The following is a 6,940-nucleotide window of genomic DNA, read 5'->3' on the forward strand; positions in this document are numbered from 1 at the left end:
CCATGAAAAATCAATAAAATACCACACAAAGGAGAATAATTAATATTAGGGAAGTTGTTTTAAAAATTTCTTTTGAAAGTCAAAGTTATGAAGAGAGAGAGACAAAGAGAGAGAGAGAGAGATCTTTTATCTATTGGTTCAGTCCACAGGTGGCCTCAATGGCTAGTCCTGGGCCAGACTGAAGCCAGGAGCCTGAAGCTTCATCCAGGTCTCCTACTTGAATGCAGGGGTCCAAGCATTTGGGCCATCTTCTGCTGCTTTCCCAGGCCATTACTAAGGAGCTATGTTGGAAGTGGTGTAGCCGGTACACAAACCTGCACCCATATAGGATGCTGGCATCACAGTCACTGGCTTTACCTGCTGCACCACACTGCTGGCCCCAGAAAAGGTTTTGTTTGATAAGCAGCTATGATGAGAATCTGTCTCTAGTTCTATAATAGAGGGTCTTGGGTATCGTTGGAATGAATCCCTATTTCTTCCTTTTTCATTTCTTTCCTTCTGAAGTGTCAAAAGGCAGAGAGGAAAAAAAAATCAATGCTGTGAAAATTCAGTGTCATGATAATTTTAACATGATTTAAATTTACATATTTTACACTAAATGTGATAAACAGTCACATGAAAGTTTGAAATTACTATGAAAGTAAGGGCATTGTTTGCCTTTCTAACAATTCTCAGTTTCTGTTGTATGCTGGAAGCCATCACTCTGCTTTGTAATGAATTTGAACACTACTGGCTCCAGGGAGATAGGAGAAGCCAGTTCAATCAATATCTGGAGAGGAAGCTCTTCGGTAAAACAAAACTCACAGCTGTGATATCTGGGATTGTATTTCCATCTTGGGAATTTTAAAATAGTGGAATCACATTCCTGGAAATGTGGAATCAGCTATGACCCACATGAACCTAGCCAGTATTTACCAAGGTTGCTCTGCTTATTTTATGAGAATGTGGTCACTTTTCCTAAGAACTAGTTCTGAGCCAGGTAATTTGAAATCATTGGGATTGATTCTCAAATTTTCCCCAAGAGAGGTCAAGTGATGGAGTTTATCAAGGAAGAAAAACCTCTCTTGGTTTCTGACAACCAATGCATACTGTGCTGTTTACTGCCATACCTCTGTGTGGTACTTCATTCCTGACAGCATTGCCTCAATGGTATTTCATAATAGCCTGGAACAGAAAGATGTACATACCTTAATGATGCCTTGCCATCCTGGCCTGGATCAGAAAATACACTGGCATTAATTTAACTTGTCTAGGTATTTTTGAGATTCCAAAGAAAGGATGAAATTCAGATGAAGTGCGTTTTTTTTTTTTTCTTTTTATAGGGTCCCTGGCTCCCTGAGAAAGGATAAAATTCAGATGAACTGCTTCTCTTTTATTAGATAGTCCCTGGCTACTCCATTCGGCAAGGTTTGCCTCACTTACAGGATGTTAATCACATCTCACCTGGAAGTCACTACCTGTCCAACCTCCTCACTAAGTCTCTTCCAGGTAGAATTCTGCATTAAGACTGTGACAATACCAGTACCCAATTCTACTTGGGATAAGATTGGCATTCCCTATGTTTTCTATGCATGGGTTAACAAATATTGATTCTTAAGATTCCTCCCCCAGTTCTCCAAGCTGTCTTTTATATTGATATAATATATCTGATCATATATTTTTGGTGTGCATTTTCAGAGTAGTGTCATCAATTTTATATGCTTAACTGAATATTCTAAAGCACCTGTCTTGATGGTCTGTCTTCACTTCATGAATGTCCATAACTGAGCTCTCTTTCCTCTCATTGATAGATGCTTCAGGCTGCTTTGTTGGGAATGCCTGTGTTTAAGGAGGTCCAAGGGCATGAACAAGCCTCAGAGGTGAAATGCAGTAATGGACCAATAATTGCAACTGATTAAGAAAACAGATTTTCAGCCTTTAGTGGGATAAGGTAGAGTATTGTTACTGCAATGTTTACCTGGGAATCTAAATATGGTTTTGTACTGATTGCTGATTATCATTTTTAGGTCTCCATAATCTTACATCTTAATGTGCTGGTATATGAACAGTCTGATAATACTCTGAAATAGTCCCATTAATTCCATTAACATTTTGCCCATTTTCACAAGACAGGTCAGTGTGTGCAGTGTACTTAAATTTTTATTTTTTAAAAAGGCTACATAATCTAGTATGTATAAGAGAGAGGAGTTATCAAATTAATGAGATGGAAGCAACATTTATTTTAATAGATTTGCACTTATTATTGTATGAACCCTTATCTAAAGGATGGAACAATTCATTAAAAGCCAATATGGCAAATTCGATTCTTTCATGGTAGAGATGTTAAAAAATAGTTTTAAAGACAGTACATTATCTTATAGTTGCTTGGAATTAACTTTATTTCCAAGGCATCCAAGTTTTAATCCTCACTAGAATCCTTATTGTTGATCCTTTCCTGCAATTTCTTCCTATCTTATTTTTTATCTTTCCTGAAAATAGACGAATATATATTTTCATTTCAGGCACATTTGCAAAGTAATTTGAAGCAAAACAAACACAAAAGTAAATAGCATGAAGCAAATTATTATTATTCTCAACACTTATCAACAGATATCAAAATTGCAAGTATTTCAATGGTAGCATGTTTTGTCATGGAACAATAAAGTGAGCACTGCACTAGAGATTTATTCCATTTATTCCCTGTCAATAGCTATCTGGGTACAAGTTCCAGTCATTACATCTATCTGCACTTCAGTTCTCCTGTCAACAAAAGAATGGCTTTAGATTATTGTGAAGGCAAATGTTACATCCACTAATCACTAAGTGTGTTGTTTGCGTCCTGATGTGTGTATGTGTTTTAATAAAAATGTCAGAGGTGATAGCAAAAAATGTCACCACGTTATGCCATTGGATGGATGAATATTTCTTAGAAAGCTTCAACTTGTTTTTGAAATCATGAAGGAAAAAACACATTTTAAACAAATACGTGAGAAATATTTCTCTTTAGAGATAATGAAAATTTGCTGTTTAAGGAACATTTTCAAACGTCAGAAACATTTCTGAAAGTTGTTCTAAGTACCTCTCATACAACTCTGATCAATTGCCATTGGGTTATTTCTTCTTAATAGAGATTATAGGATTTAAAGTTTTTCCCTGCCAATATTATTTAAGGTAAAATTCCAATGCTGCTAATGTTTACAAACTTTTGTAAAGGAAAATCAAGATTTAGGTAATTCACAGAAAATGACAAGATTCCAGTTTGTGATTTGTGTGAATGATGTTAATTTTAAGAAGCATAGGGGTTCAAATAACACAAAACTTACACAAGAAGAATTTTTTCCTTCAAGGAAGTCGAATTAGCTTTATTTAGCTGATTTCCCCTTTGATACCCACTTGGTTGGGAACAGGATCATACCCAGCATCCCTTTCACAGTAAGGGAGCATGGAGACCTGGGCGCCAAGGTCCACTGCCAGAGAAAAGGGAATCTGCTGGCAAACAGCCCCCGGCAGAAATGCCAGAGCCCTGACGGGCTGAGGCTCTCGGGTGCCCAGACCAAATTCTCTCACAGGACACTCTGCACAAGAGGCTTTTGGGGGTGACTCTCCTAGTGATGCTGCTCAAAGGAAAGAAACAAACATGTATCTCACACCCAAGCGTGCAACAGAAAAACAGCTCTACATCACCCTCAACTCAGGTTTCTCCCCAAAAGAGGCACAAAGAAAACTCTAAAAAAAATCTAAGTTTTACACTCTTGTGGATAGTTTTTTTTTTAACTTCCCCCGATTCTTTCTTTTGAAGTATCACTTAAAAAATACCTTTGAGAAGAATATTTATAAGGTTTGGATTTGAATACAATTACTGAGAAAATTAACTACATACTTGAAATGATGGAGGTTTCTACACTTAAATCTTTTCCAGAAGATTGGTGTAAAACATGTATTTCCAAAAAGAGAACATTTCTCATTATAGCATCCTTAGAGAAAACCATGGATTGAGGCTGGTTTTTCACAGAGGAGGAAAGATCAATTAACTTGTAATCACTTGAAGCCGCCTAACTTGTGGAAGGCTAAAGTGGGCACCTCTTTCTGCCTCAAACAATTGATCCCTGTTTTTGAGTTGAAACAAAGGATTTGTTGGTTTCTATAGATGCCTGTTAGTCACTTAGAGACAGCCCACCCTGAGCAGTCCTACAGCCCAGCAATGCAGCAATGGCATGTTTTGTAGGTATTCTGTTGGGTACTTCTTACTAATAATATTCCAGAAATGGCAAGATGTTTTGAAGTACCTCTTTCTATAATATTTTCAAAATATGATATGTATTACTGTTTTTAAAAATGTGAATTATTGGGGCCGGTGCTGTGGTGTAGCAGGGAAAGCTGCCGCCTATAGTGCCAGCATCCCATATGGGCACTGGTTCGAGTCCCCGCTGCTCCACTTCCCATCCAGCTCTCTGCTGTGGCTGGGAAAGCAGTAGAAGATGGCCCAAGTCCTTGGGACCCTGCACCCGTGTCAAGATCCAGAGGAAGCTTCTGGCTCTGGCTTCAGATCTGCACAGCTCCGGCCGTTGCAGCCATCTGGGGAGTGAACCAGCAGATGGAAGACCTCTCTCTCTCTGCCTCTGCTTCTCTTTAATTCTGCCTTTCAAATAAATAAATAAGATCTTTAAAAAATGTGAATTATCTCTTTTCCTTTAAAATTTAAGATCTCACTTTCCATTATCGGCTCATTCATCAGAATTTTATACTCATATTTTTATTTCTTTCTTTTTCTTTTTCTTTTTTTTTTTTAGAAGAGAACTTCTTTGTATCACTTCTTCTTCTTCTTTTTTTTTTTATTTTTGACAGGCAGAGTGGACAGTGAGAGAGAGACAGAGAGAAAGGTCTTCCTTTGCCGTTGGTTCACCCTCCAATGGCCACCGTGGCCAGCGCGCTGCAGCCAGCGCATCGCGCTGATCTGAAGCCAGGAGCCAGGTGCTTCTCCTGGTCTCCCATGCGGGTGCAGGGCCCAAGGACCTGGGCCATCCTCCACTGCCTTCCCGGGCCACAGCAGAGAGCTGGCCTGGAAGAGAGGCAACCGGGACAGAATCCGGCGCCCCGACCAGGACTAGAACCCGGTGTGGCGGTGCTGCAAGGCGGAGGATTAGCCTATTGAGCCACGGCACCGGTCTCATATTTTTATTTCTATAATGACTATTGTATTGTTAGTAAAATCTTTCCTTTGTTAAAACAATAATACTGGTCTTTGGGTTTGTTATACCATTTTAATCTGAAAGAGTAATAGAATATCATGTTTTAGAATTAGAATGTCTTTGTAGATGGTGTTACTGCCTCAGCATTTCATTTTTTAAAAAACCCTTAGGCTAATTTTAATATAATTATGCACATTTTTAGACAATTAATGAGTGGTCCATAAAATAATAGATTATGGAGACAAACCACCACTTTGGAGACAGCATGACTGAAGCTTGTATAGTTAATTTTCCTTCAGAAACACCTACAGACATAATATTCTGTTGCCTTTCAATGTGGCTTCCAACTGATTGCAGTTGTTTTAATTACTATTCTAGAAACCAGTGAAACTTCCTTCTAGTGAGTTCCACATCAATTTGATATTCCCACATCATCACCAATTCTATGGTACACATGGCAAGGTAATCATTTTTAACTTTCTAAGAGTGTTATGATGTTGATTAATGATTCATAACAAATCTTATAATATTTTCTTTCAGATGAAAAGTCCACATATGACGAATGGAAAAGAATACATGGATATCTATCTTATTTCACAATAATTTTGTTCATTTGTTTCTTTTCATGGGGAAAATCAAAATAGCCTATAAATTAAAAATCAAACTAGAGGCTTATGAAGCCAATAAAATCAAATAAATTGGCCAGAATTATTTTTTTAAAGTCTGAGCCTTTTATGTGCACTTGGCCTTCACTATTATTTTGGGGTATCTGTAAAAGGAAAGTAAAATATTTAAGAAGTATAGTTTTTCACTGTTTCAAGAATATTTACATGGCTAGAAAAACTAAACATAAAGAAGTACTAAAGCAGTTATATGGTTTGTAAGTTTTTGAGCATTTGAGACACTTGAATTCCTACAGAAAAGGGCATGAATATGTCACGCAGGATGGATACACTTGCAAGGCATCATTAGGGGACAGATGACAAGGGATTCTTAAAAGTACTTTATATACTCGGTTGCCCCTCTTCCAGGCCAGCTCTCTGCTGTGGCCAGGGAGTGCAGTGGAGGATGGCCCAAGTGCTTGGGCCCTGCACCCCATGGGAGACCAGGATAAGCAGCTGGCTCCTGCCTTTGGATAGGCGCGGTGCGCCGGCCGCAGTGTGCTGGCCACGGCGGCCATTGGAGGGTGAACCAACGGCAAAGGAAGACCTTTCTCTCTGTCTCTCTCTCACTGTCCACTCTGCCTATCAAAAAAAAAAAAAAAAAAAAAAAAGTACTTCATATGTGTGTGAGTCCATAATCCTAACTCTTTATTTTTTTTAAAGAAATGCTTTATTTTTTTATTTTTTGATAGGCAGAGTTAGACAGTGAGAGAGAGAGACAGAGAGAAAGGTCTTCCTTCCATTGGTTCACCCCTCCACCCCACCAAATGGCTGCTATGGCCGGCACACTGCGGCAATCTGAAGCCAGGAGCCAGATGCTTCCTCCTGGTCTCCCATGCAAGTGCAGGGCCCAAGCACTTGGGCCATCCTCCACTGCCTTCTCCGGCCACGGCAGAGAGCTGGACTGGAAGAGGAGCAACCAGACAGAATATGGCTTCCCAACCAGGATAGAACCCTGGAGTGCCGGCGCCACAGGTGGAGGATTAGCCTAGTGAGCCGGGGCGCCAGCCCCCTAACTCTTTCTTGAATATTCTGCTTTCCAAACATCTTTGAAAGAGGTTATGTTTTCCTCATGTAGGATCTCTGTCTTTAATGTGCTGTACATTGTGA

The 6,940-nt window shown here is 39.3% G+C and overlaps 1 long non-coding RNA gene across 1 annotated transcript; it reads left to right on the forward strand.

The window, feature by feature from the left end:
• The first annotated feature begins 222 nt into the window (after positions 1-222).
• LOC103349584 (uncharacterized) lies at positions 223-6,441 on the forward strand. The gene is made up of 4 exons (XR_016220253.1): positions 223-1,488; positions 1,791-1,930; positions 5,547-5,630; positions 5,709-6,441. It is a non-coding gene; the product is annotated as an uncharacterized LOC103349584 (long non-coding RNA).
• Positions 6,442-6,940: the final 499 nt, after the last annotated feature.

The sequence above is a fragment of the Oryctolagus cuniculus genome, chromosome 14 (assembly GCF_051225735.1).
Source record: "Oryctolagus cuniculus isolate XC-2025 breed Fujian yellow rabbit chromosome 14, ASM5122573v1, whole genome shotgun sequence".
NCBI lineage: Eukaryota > Metazoa > Chordata > Mammalia > Lagomorpha > Leporidae > Oryctolagus > Oryctolagus cuniculus.